This window comes from Neolamprologus multifasciatus, chromosome 13 (genome assembly GCF_963576455.1).
Source record: "Neolamprologus multifasciatus chromosome 13, fNeoMul1.2, whole genome shotgun sequence".
Lineage (NCBI taxonomy): Eukaryota > Metazoa > Chordata > Actinopteri > Cichliformes > Cichlidae > Neolamprologus > Neolamprologus multifasciatus.
In genome coordinates this window covers 7,935,150-7,948,552 of record NC_140451.1, presented here as the reverse complement: position 1 = coordinate 7,948,552, position 13,403 = coordinate 7,935,150, and positions in this window count along the sequence as shown.

Below are 13,403 nucleotides of genomic sequence, written 5' to 3'. Positions count from 1 at the left end.
AATGACATGGAATTTTATACAATATCTAGTTTCTTCTTAGTATTTTGTTCATCATTTCATATTATTAACATGTAGATCGAGTTTGTCTTTAGAGATTTAAATATCAAATTGAACAAAAATAACGTCAGCAACATGGATACTCGAGTAAAGTGAGTTTAAGTGAATTCCAAGCATTTAAAAGTCTTTACAGATGAATGCGCTCATATTCTGCATGTTGTTTCACCTTGAAGAGGGTGTTTTGTTAAGGTGAGCACGTTCATACAACACCAACCAAGAAGACTGGGACTTCAGTCTGGACCCCAAAAAGAGGCAATGATTATTTAAGTTGTGGGTATTTTTGGAGGGTATGAATTCTATATAGTTTGTAGCTCTGTGCTTTGGGCTCACCTTTGGAGCACACCTCTGCACGATGCCCGCGGCCTACCTTCCTCACTGTGCCCAGCAGAAGCTATGCAGACAGACACGGCCAAGCTGCCTGGAACTTCACAGTTAAGTATTTGTTCATTTGAAATGAAGTATAAATAGCATGAGGGTTATCAGTTTCAAGTTGGCTACCCAACGCTTATGAATAATTGAAACTCACCCAGGAGGAGAGACGGGGTGAGGGCAAACTACCGTACATCTCAAGCAAGTCTCAGCTGACTCAAAGGACGAGCGACCAAACTGAGTAACAAACTCATAAAACTTGCTGCAATGCTGTCAAAACATATCCTCCCTTCTTCAGCCCTGTGGCACGACCAAAATAGATACCAGGCAATAAGTCTGCAGCAATAAGTTGTGGAATCTGGACTTAGATATGGGTCACTGACAAGGGGAGGGACGATGGGCATGAAAGTGCAGATGATGAAGGTTTTGAGTTTATCAACGAGCCAAACCTTAAAGATTTCATCTCTGTAGCCCGGTCAGTAACGTCTGAGACGCCGCCTCCTTATCAGCCCGGTGTGCTGGCCTCCGCTGCACATACAGCTCTATCTCTGCCAGTGCATTGAGCTGCAATAAGCAGTTGTTGGCACCGACATCAAGAGACACGTCAAGGGTGAGAACCACCACACTGCAATCAAGATTTAAAGGGTTTCCTTTTTTTTACAGTTCTTTCTTTTTTCTTTATCTCTGCAGAACGGGCTGCTGTTCTCTGCTGAAAATAGTTTTTTCATTTGAAAATAAGGGTTGAAAGGTTGACATAGTACTTTTTGTTTTTGGTAGGACACACTTGAACGATGTGCATGAGTCAAAAGTAGAAAATGTTTTAGTGTAGCAACAGTTTACATTTGGCTAATACACCTACTTTTTTGTCAGGTCTTGATGGCTACTATATTCATATATGAAACCACAGCCAGCAGTCATTTAACTTAGCATTGCACCATAGACTGTATGTATATGTATTTCTTTTAAAGCCACACTTTAAACCACTTCATTTACAGACATTCATATAAATAAAGTGGTCTTGAGCAGTAGTTATGACCAAGCTTGTGTTAATTCAGTAGTAATAACGGAGAATTTCTTAGTTTTTTTCTCCCTTTTTTGGACATTGGTTGCTTTTTCACTCATTTTCACTCCAGATGTTTTCCTTTGCTTGTCTGAAAAAAGAGACAGAAGCAAGGCAGGACAAAATGGACCATTACATGGAATAAAAATTGTCTACGCCTGCCATGCCTCTGCTCAAATTGTAATATATCTGTTAATGAGGTCAGTGTTATGTGTATTTCTAGCTTTTACTGTACCAGTAATTCCTTGACAGCCCCACTTTCTGAAATTATCTACAATGCGTGGGGAAAAACTTTCCTCCTCTTACATTCTCTCAGGCTCAACTGACTCCTGTTTCACTCGTGAACTAGTTAGGCTTTTCATTTCCTCCGCTTCTCGTGCTCAGTGAGCCCACTTTTCTCCTCACACATACAGTGCTAAGTCCAGAGCTCAACACAGATACAGGCCACATGGCTCCCTGCATGCTATCTGCACGCAAACTGCAATAGCACTGGCAAAAAGAAGAGGGTGACGAAGAAGAGGAGCACAGAGAGCAAGACATAGGATGGGGAGTGAGTAAGAGACACTGCTGCTGCTGCTTTCCCAGCTCTGGACTGCCGCCAAGTCTCTGGCGGCAAAGTGAGCGTTGACCTCCAGTTAACCTTGTGCAAATGCACACGCACAGATGGACACGCGCGCACACGAGGCTCACATCCATATTTCATAGCAGAAATATATCCACCCGACAGTATTTTACACCCACTGTGGAGTTCACCTCCCAGTGGCTGACGGGGCTGAGGAGGGCTGGGCCTGTAGGCTGCTCCTCTTCTACAAGCCGAGCCAAGAGCAACAGGGCCAATCGCACAATCATCTGGAGCAGAAGAGTCGAGGCGGCTGCAGGGGCTTAGAGAGGAAGTTCAACCAGTCCCATTTTTCAGCCTCTGCTTTGCCTTTCCACACTTTAATCAGATAATCAATAACTCTGACTGCATCTGATACTGCTAGGTGTTCAATAGAAAATCTTCCAAGCAGCATAGAGGCAGATTTACCCTTTGACCTCTCCTCAGTCCTGGAAAGTTGACCACCTGTCCATTATCTTCAAGCCAAAGGTCTGGAGTTTGCTCAACATAATCTGATTAAAACCAAACCACGATTAACATTCTTTAACACCCCTTTTCTTCATCAGTGCCCCCACCCCTCGGTTCAGGAGAAGCTGGACCACATGTGAACAGTTATTTTTTTGTTCTCTGGCAGAGGCCTTGGAAAATTCAGTGGGCATGTCCTGTTAATTCCTCTGTCTTTCCCTCCTCCTTTTCTCTTTCTCATTCCCCCTTAAAGCCTCCCAGATCCTCTCCTCATTCCTCTTTGTATATGTGTGCATGCCATATATATATATACAGATATATACATATATAAATTCTGAAACTATCCTGTTCACAGAGCAGGAGTTTAGCCTGCTCAATCCGGCCTCTTCTTTCCCTTTCTCTCTGGCTCTCTGCTTTTATTTCTACCACTTTTCTTCTCGCCTGCTCCCCTGTGTCCTTCTCCTCCGGTGCAGTGTATTATTGCCGCTTGGCTGGCCTCTGCGTAAACCCTGGGCTCGTTTAGCAGCCCTGCTTACTCTCACCCCTCGACTCAACGAGCCTCCAGAAAGTTCTCCTCGCTCAGAGCACTGGCATTGGGAGACAGAATCCGTGTATGTGTTTATGAAGTTCTGACAAATTCCTTCCTCCGTACTCCTTCTCTTGCTTTGCAGTCTTGACATGCGAGCATTATATTTAATCCTTCATTCCTCGCGCAGGCAGCGGCAGTGTGGTGGAGGAGCTATGGGGCCTGGAGCTGGAGCCATGGCCTCTGCGGTGGCTGGTGCACCATTATGGAGGCAGCAGGACAGGCGAGCGATGGTTCCGATAGGTCTTGTGGTAGAGCTATGGGATATGTGGTGAAGCTGTATTTTCTTATGGCTTAGTATTGCCTGGGTCATTGGCATTGAGAATACCGGTTACTCTGTAATTAATTGAAGTATAAATATGGTACTACCCTTCACTGGGTATTGGGTTCTCCAGTGAATGAAAGAAAAATGAAAAGGATTCAACGTAGCACAGAATTATATTTTCAGGACCCTGAAAAAAAGAAAAGAAAACCAAGAAATTATTACTGCTCAGTGTCAAACACACACAAGATCATAATTCCCTATTAAGGTTAGATCTGCAACTTTTTTCATCTTGTTGTCAGTCTCGCAGTGGGACTGCTATCAATGACCTCCTGCTAGAAAGACTTTATGCTCGACGTCTCTAAAGAAATGCGATGCTGTCTCTCTTCCACACCTGTCTTTTATCCTGTCTTCCTTCTCTCACCCCAACCAGTCGCAGCAGATGGCCCCGCCCCTCCCTGAGCCTGGTGCTTTTGGAGGTTTCTTCCTGTTAAAAGGGAGTTTTTCCTTCCCACTGTCGCCAAAGTGCTTGCTCATAGGGGGTCATATGATTGTTGGGCTTTTCTTTATATGAAGCGCCTTGAGGCGACTGTTGCTGTGATTTAGTGCTGCATAAATAAAATAAATTGGCTGCTTGTGGTCTTTACAGATGAAGAGATGTGGACAAAGATGGTCCCTGATGATGATGAGGCTGTGTTACTAAGAATACAATGTAACAGGCTAATTAATGGCAAAGAACCCATTGTGCTCTTCTATTAATGAATATATATATATATATATATTTAAATATATATTAGTATGTGTATTTCATATTTCATACTTTTTGACCTTAAGTGCCATAGGTGAATAAATTTAGGTTGCACAGTCTGTGTCCAACAGCGCAATTCTGCTGTAATTAAATGTAATTAAAGCAGATATCATTTGAAATTACAATGTATTTCTATTTAATTAACAAATACATAAACGTATGTGCATGAGAATAAGAAGGTAACAAGTCAGGTTTTTACAGGAAACAAAGGAATAATTATATTGTAAGTGTATTTAAGTAGTGTGTAAGTAATTTTAGGTAAGTGCTGAATGATTTCCTGGTATTATAGTGAAAAAACAAACAATATTTCCCCGTCTTACACTGTAAATACGCTGTGCTTTTTGGTAGTGAGGGTTGCACAGTAATCCATGTGCTATTCAGCAGTACCCTGACTGCTGTTAAGTACTGGGTTAGGATTATCAGACCTGCTGGTGAAGCGGCCCTTGAGGGTTGTCCTGGTTGAGAACAGTGCCAAGCAACATCTGTACAGAGGATGTAGGCAGTTCCTTCAACAGCCCTCACGTTCTGCAGACCTGGACCAACTGAGAACCTGAGAGGCTGTGATTCTGTTGGCTTCATTTTTCAATCCAAGAGGTTGTTGCATTTCATACAAACACAGCTCCAGAACACAGCTGGACTTTATGTCAAAACAGGCTAACTGTTGGTCCCATAAACAGTAGCAAATTATAGAAAATAGCCTGTACTATAGCCAATATTTAGTCCTAATCAGTCTATGGGATGGATATTATTTGCTTCTCAATGCACTACAAAGACAGTATATCATGTTGTTCTAAAAAACTAATGCACTCTGCACACTTTCACACTCAGTCATCTGATGCATTACAAATGTAACAATATTGATGGGACACAACTTGTACATGTATTTGGTTCTTGAGGGCTTGTAGCAATCACACATGAATGCCGGAGAACGAACGACTTAAACAATGAAATGCATCACTGTCTCTATCCTCGAGACAAAACGTCAAAAAAAGAAACAAACAAGGAGAAAAGAATGAGAGGAAAACGAGGAAGGAGAGTGAGAATCGGGGCTGCTGTGCGGTTTCCTTTTTGAGTTGGCTTTCCCAGAAGAGTGAATCAGCGAAGGGTGACCACAAGGAGCCCAGAGCCTTTTCATCTGGGCCCCGGGGTCTCTTCTAGGATTATTGGAGAAGTCTCTCAGTTTCCCAGTGACTCACACAGCTGTTGTCACACCGCTGGGCACCAGTTATACGACCGCAACCCACCCAGGTTGTGCAAGGTTCACTTGATTTGTTAATGTGTTGACATATTTTCACTGGCAGATCTGGCCTGGTTTCTACATATGCTGTTTACATGCTGCTGACGTGTGTTCTGTTTCATCTGGCAACTGTCACACATGTAACTCTGCTTCAGGAGTATAAACATAATATATGAGCTTCTGCCGTGCTGAGGGATTGTTGTGGAGCTCAAATGGATCCACTATAGATGATAAAAGCATTTAGTTTTATCTACATAATTTAAATTCTGTTGTGTTTTTAAGAAAATGCTGACTGACCAGTCCTCCTTACAAAGCTGAGGCAATTTCTTTAGCTAGAAACTCCTTTATTTTTATGTTTCTCTGGGATTTTTACTGACATTTCTTGTAATCTTTGTTTCACTAGAAAATCTTGGAGCACTTCAATCTTTTCCCTGCAGGGCTCAGCTTCACATCGTGCATGCAAACTTGCCAAAACAACCACAGCTCATTGAGCAACTCGGATGGCGTTGTCACTCATTGGGTAACTTGCTGTGGGGCATCGCTCTATGGTTAACCTTTGATTTCTGGTCACATCAAATCCTGTCTTATTCTAAAATAGTGTGACTCAGCGCACAAACATTTACTTCGTGCTATAAGCGAAATCCAGATGTTATGCTGGTTCGCCCAAGCTTTACTTTGTAAATAGTAGTTTTTGGAATTATGATGGATTGTTCGATTGCCTTCCAAATGATCAGAGACATCTATGGAAATCGATGAGTGAATTTATGGAGGAAAAGAAAATATTTGGGCGTGTTCATATTAAGCTTTTGAAGCTTTTATCTGGTTTAACTGTTGAGCCTATACTTGAAGTATAGACGAATGAAATTCAAGTTATGGCTCTCTCAACATTTTAAAGATAGGGGCTTCAAAATAAAAGCTGTTTCAAAGATGACAGCTTTTATTTTGTTACACCTCAGTGAAGCCTGGCACTGATCGACATGACACATGACATGTTTCTTTATTATTATCATCCAAACACACAGTATAAGCTTATTTAGAGTGAGCGCCATATGAGTTACTTTGTCCTACTTCCAGAGATTCATGTGGATTAATCCATAAAATAGTCCCCAACAGTTACACTACTTTTCTCATTAGAGGAACAAAAAACTGGGAAAGTATAGACAACACAAATATATAGACAGCACCACTGAGTTTGGTCTTTTAAGATGATTTGTTAACAGTGAAAGAAAATGTAGGAAAACAAAAAAAGTCCTTTTTTTAACCCATATTTCGTTGGTGCTTATGTGAGGGAACAAACAATGGAGTAATAACATATAATTACATCATATTTTTTCAGCTTTATGGTTCATTGATTCATTGCAGTCAGACGTTACCAGTTTAGCCCTTAATGTAGTGTTCCTGACATTTGGATAAACTCTCTGCTAATTTAATCTGGCTGATGCTGCCGTGGTGTCCCAGTTTCACACCAAAGACTGAAGAGTATAATATCATTAAAATAAAAAGAACTTAAAGGGAATATGTTTCCCCTGTTATCTGCTATGTAAATATATCTGCTACAGCGGTAGATGGTTATATTAAACTTGGTCAAAGTTTCGAACAATGAGGCCAGCATGTGTGCTGGTAATCCCAACTAGCCAAACCCTCAGGCTTCAGGCTGTTCTCTGATTCTGACAGATTATCTTTTGTTTGATGTGACGATGTCACTGAGACTGAATATCTGTCATATGGTCAGCTCAGGCACACAGGCTGTGACCACAGAAACGCCACTTACCCTTACCCAAGTTTTTTGTTTATAAAACACAAGAAAGCTTGCATAAAGAAACTTTGCTTGAGTCTGAGCTACAACAGCTTGTTTAACCCTCCTGTTATGTTGGTTTCTAGGAACACCAATTATGTTCCTGGGTCAATTTGACCCGGTGCATGTTTACTCATCCAAAAGTGTCAGAAACCCTGGCATTGATTATTTTACAATTTTCTTGTATAATTTTGATTTTTTTCATTTCCTTTAGTGATGCAGATGACATGTGACATCTATTCTGTTCTGGGTCAATCTGACCCGCAACATAACTGGAGGGTTAAGACCAAGGATGAAATCTGGGGCTTTGGGCCCCATATGAGGTAAATAGGGACTACAGTCAACAGCAAATTATGTGAAGCACGGAAAATCCAAGAATGAGAAATAAAGTGTTAAAAACTACCAGAATAAGTCTCCTTTAAGTACAACAACAACACCATGAATCATTTGTTAAAGTAGACTTTGTGCACTTACATCAGTACCCATACTACATATCCCTACACACAATTCAATTCATCTATCCAACTCTTCCACTTATCCTTATCAGGGTTGTAGGGAGGCTGGAGCCTATCCCAGCTAACATAGGGCGACTGGCATGGTACATCTGGCCACAGGTTGCCAGGGCTAACACAGAGAGACAGAACACCATTCACATTTACATTCACACCAATGGGCAGTTAAAATCACCAGTTAACCTGACCCCACTAACTGCATGTCTTTGGACTGTGGGGGGAAGCCGAAGTACCCAGAGAGAAACCATGCAAACTCCACACAGAAAGACACAATTCAATTCATTTCAATGCATTTCAATGCGACCATAAGGTGAACCGGATTATGAGGAGCATTAAGCGAAACAAAACAGTCAGATAAGTCAAACTTTACTCAACTCATTCTTCTTGCTTCCTCCTCTTCTGTACCATTGATCCATTAATGTAGAATTATCTCGCCGCTGCTCTATTCCCGTGTTGTTGCAGTATATTAATGACTAACCTCGTATTGTGGATGAATAATCTCAGTTGTTCTCCTGACTGAAGTTTGGTCCGTTTACAGCATCCTGCCATGCGATTGCATTTGTCTCTAACCATCGGGAACTCTCACGTTAACTTTTATTGAGTGGAAAAAAGTTAGCGTTCATCCTCCAGCTTCACTGTGTTTATGTTATGCTAACATAGCTGTGTCGCTAGCGATCACGTAGCACATCATTATATGCCAGCTAGTCCAACTTCAGTAACCCTACAAACATCACTGCTTTTTAGTTTGCTGTCTTCATTTATGTTGGAAGTGATAGCAGAGCTGTACATTTTAATTTTTCAGAGATCTCTCAGTCAGAACATGGCATGTTATGTTTAGATGGAAACTAGCGAGCTAACTTCCTGCTAACTTCTAACACCGTAAAATGTAATACATTCTGCTTTCATGGATTCCTGGACACATCCATCCATTCGCTTATCCTTTCCAGGGTTACGAGGGGCGCTGGAGCCTATCCTAGCTGTCATAGGGCGAGAGGCAGGGTACACCTGGTCGCCAGTCTGTCGCAGGGCTAACACACAGAGACACAGACAACCATTTGCACTCACATTCACACTTATGGGCAATTTAGATTAATCAATTAACTTATCCCCACTAACTCCATGTGTTTGGACTGTGGGAGGAAGCCGGAGAACCCACGTGAACAAAGGGAGAACATGCAAACTCCACACAGAAAGACCCCGGCCTGATGGTGGAATTGAACTAAGGACCTTCTTGCTGTGCGGCAACAGTGCTAACCACCGTGCTGCCCCGTGGTTCATTTGACTTTGGGACCTGAAGCAGAGTTTGGACTAAGCGAAGCTCCTGACTACGGTAGCCGTAATGCTCCGACAATCCATCAAGCGGTGCAGCTTCGCAGTTTTCCAAAGTCATAACAAAACATTTTTTGACAGATTTTTGAGCGCCGTGTACATAAAATCGGTTCACGGTCAGTAGCACAACCAGAATTCATACATAAGGCGGATTATAAGGCACTGTTGATTTTTGAGTAAATTAAAGGATTTAAAGTGTGCCTTATAGTAATATAGTGCCAATGCACAACAGCAGCTGGCTGGGATCGAATTTTGAGTGTGAGGAAAATGTTCAGATTCAGGTTCCGTTGTTTCTGTAATGCTCTCTCCTGCGTTAAGAGACTGCAAACCTCTGTCAAGCTGGAAGAAGCTGAAAATCCCCACATAACATATACGTGACAGATAAATATGGAATCTATGCATGCACAGATGTAGCCACTTATATTACTACACCAACACTTGCCAGGGTCACTGCATTCTACTGAGTCGCTGATGATCTGCACTTCTCCTACATTTCCCCTCAACATCTGCCACACTGCCTTCTTGCTGAATGTATATTTTTAGAGTGATAGCGCGTAGACTGCTGTCCAAACTTTGTCTTGTGACACGTCTTTGCACTGCATGTGAGGTCTTTGTGCCATATGGTCCGTAATAGCGTCCCGTATGATCTGTCTCTATACAAAACCTTGAGACAGATTTCTGTGGTTTAGGTTAAGTTACTACTTCTGACACCAGAAACAGATTTTAGATGTTAGAAGTCCTGAAAACACAAAAGTTGGGAACTTGTTTTGCAACCCTTGTTTTCCTTATGTTGGCTGGAAGATTTTAGAATGAAATGTAGTGTCTCAAAAGCTGAGTGAAAACACAGATGCTTCACTGGGGAAGCGCCTTGCCTGGGCGTACAAGGAGCAGTGTGACGGTGGAAGAAGAGCAGTCTGTTTGAGTCTGCTTGTGGTCAAAAGCAAAGCGAGCCCTGCAACAGGAAATGACAGAACTTTGTTCAGAGGCTAAAAATATAATGCCCGTTGTTAAGGGAGACTAGAGCTAGAGAGGCAGCGGAGTACAGCAAATATTATTTCAATTAAACTGTAGGCCCAAAACCACGGCTTTCTTTTCAGAGAGAAAAAACCCAGGTGGTTGCCAGGGGGGGAAAGTAAAGTGAGGAGAGGTGAGGAGTTGAAGCTTTCACAAACGGAGACAAAGTTTGGGTTTTGGTGATGGCGGTGGCTCTGGGTGGGGCGAGGGGCTTTCTGAGTAAAATTCCTGTGAAGTTATGCCACAGCGACTGAGTCAGAGATGACATTTTGCTTTTTTTGAAGGGGGGGGGGGGGTGTCTTTTCGCAATGACTTCCTCCGCCTCTTTCCCTGAATTTACACTTGTTGCCAAGACAAAGAGGAGGGGGGCATGGAGGCCTGTAATGTTGGCATCAAACTGACACTAACATCACTGCAGTTCGCTTCCCCCCCACTCACACTCATGCGTGCATACACACTGGCACGCTCAGCACACCCTGGCACTCGGCGGTGCCGAGCTAAGAATGGAGCACTCCTTCGGCTCACGCAATGTGGTGTGGCTGAAATTTCCTGCAATAAAAACGTGATTGGGAAGATACCCATTAAAATGTGTGAGGAAAGAGGAAAGAGCCGAGTGGCTGCCAGCTACGAAAGAATGAGGAGGCAAACAAGAGGGGAAGGAGGGCGGCAGCAGAGTTTGATGGAAGAGAAATGCTGGAGCACAAGGGATGAGGGAGGGATATTTTCTTTGCTGACCACTGGCTACCCTGCCACTCTTTGGTGAAAAAACAAAAAAACATTTTGGCTCCTTTTGCCTTCTCTCGCGCTCCTCTCTTTTTTTCAAATCCTGTTTTCATTTAGCACATGGCAGCGCTCCCTCAAACTCTTGAGTTTCCCAAACCAAAAGCTATTTCCTGATTCACTCCCTCTCTCATATAATTATTCTTCTGGACCGTGTTTCTCGCTTCTTTTTTCAGGCCTTCTTTTCCAGCACGGCCTGTTCTGTGCTCAGGGTGACATCACAGCCTCAATGGGGCAAAGGTTGCCCAGCTCGTACTCTGAAGGGCAAAAGTCAGGGCTGCTCTCGCTCGTTTGCACATGCTTAATTCCCGATAGCGTTACATTGCAAATTACACGCAGACCTGATGTGATTTTATGAAACACTTTTGCAGGAACATAATGACATTTGCCTCAATCATGTGTCATTTATGGTTAGGAGCTTCATTTTAGCCTGGCAAGCAAAGTTTTATCACATGGTTACATGTTAACAGTCACATGGTTAATATGTTAAGGGCCCTTGTTAAAGACTGCGGTATTCACCCCATAAATGACCACATTGTTCCAGTTCATGCACACACAAACACACACAAACACACACACACTGAGGCTTTTTATTCTATTCTGAATTACTCGTAATGTGCCCCCAAATTTGCAGTTAAAACTGCGACTCGGTCGGAATTAGGAGTGCAGTGTGTTTTCTAAGCCCCTCTGCCTGTCTGGTGGTGTTGACAGTGTAAAGTTGGGTGCACACCCACCTCTCATATTCTCTCCCTCCCAGCTGTGTGCTTCTGTCCTCTTTCCAGCTGTTTGGGTGTGGCTGCTGCTGCTGGCACCACGAAAAAGCTCCACGAACAGTGAGTTATACTCATTTAGTGACTGCTGGAGAAAAGGCTGCGAGTTGAAAGAGAGGCTGAAGATACAGTATATTAATGGACTGCATTTCAATATATTATGATTGATTATTATAGTTTTTTATTAGCAAAGGGTCAAATGACTACAGTGATGTTAAAGATCATTTGTAGCTATTAACGTACAGAAATAGCTACAAATTTCTGTAGCTATATGAAACAATAAATTGTACATAAAAGATGTATGACCTAATGTAAGCACCATTAAGTCATCCAGTGTTTTGCAAAGTGAATGCTAAGTTTTAGCATTATGGCCAAGGTTAAAGTTGGCTGGAACAATCTAACACCTTCAGTTAATGAGCAATTAAATCACATTGGTGGATTAGGCAACACCGCTGAGTGACTCAAGTTTTCGTGTGCTGCAGCCTGGCGGTCCTCCCAACTGACGGCATGGAGATACGTGCTCAGTAATAACAAAATACTGGCATCCCACAGTCCTGCTTACACCCTCAACACATCCTTTGTTCTTCTCATCCCTGCATTCACGTTGCTGATGTCATTAAAGTTTTGGTCCTGGTGCTTTAGCATTTAGCTAACGCTACTGAAAAGTAGCGAGCAGTCTTTGAAGTGGTAGGTTATTTAAAATGTAACTTTTGAAACGGCTCAGCGGGTGATCACCAAGAACAAACAGCTTCTGTGCAGTTTGCTAAGCTATGTGTCTGCAAACTGAATGTACAGTTACACTGGAGAGAAAAAAACATTAATGTGTGACAGTGACAGATGAAGAAAGGTGTAAAAAAGAAGACAGAAGAGAAAGAGGAACTTATTTTCAAAGGCAAGGACTGCTCAGCAAGTACATTTTGATACAATGAACATTTTAAGTGTGTTGATGTGCTTACATTTTTTTGTATTGTGAAACTTCTTGTAAAGCAAGCTGACCTATAATTTTGTCATTGTCATTCAAAGGTTGCATGAAAGTGCAGTAAGCAATTTAATACATTTTTGTACTGGCCAAACTGGTTAGTTTGCAGTAGTATAGTAAAGCTTACAGTACTACACATGTTTGACTGGGACAGGGCAGATTGTGGTGTTCATGGTTAATTTTAGGCTACATCAAGTGAAATCAATCGAAATTTTACATGAGTTTTATTCTATCTAGGGCCAAGAAATCAACCAAGATTACTCATTTTTAATCCACTTATGTCTAAACCCACAAAACGTTTGTATGAGCACCTTTGTCAAGCTTTGTGCAGAAGCAGTATGGCTGCTTCTGCACAAAGCATAACACCTAACTTCTAGGTGTTATGAGTATCACAGGAAAGCTAGCTTGCTAACACAACTTTGCTAATATTCCCTCCTGCTCTGGCAGCTTTCTGTCAAATGTGTATACAAATAAAAAGCTAGTTAAAATGAACTTCTTTAAATTAGCCCCCTTCAAGAGTTAAAGGAAATGAAAGGGTGCATACATGCCAACCCTCCCGATTTTTCCGTGAGAATCCCAAATTTCAGTGCCCCACTCAAAAATCTCCCGGAGTCACCATTCTCCCGAATTTCTCCCGATTTTCCACCCGGACAACAAAATTGAAAAACCGTATCCCAGATTGGCCCAGCCAATTCCAGTTTCCAACAATGGCTACTACTACTTAGTTTTAATATTGCTCTTATTTGTCTTTCTGGGTTGCAAAATAAACTTTTAACATATTT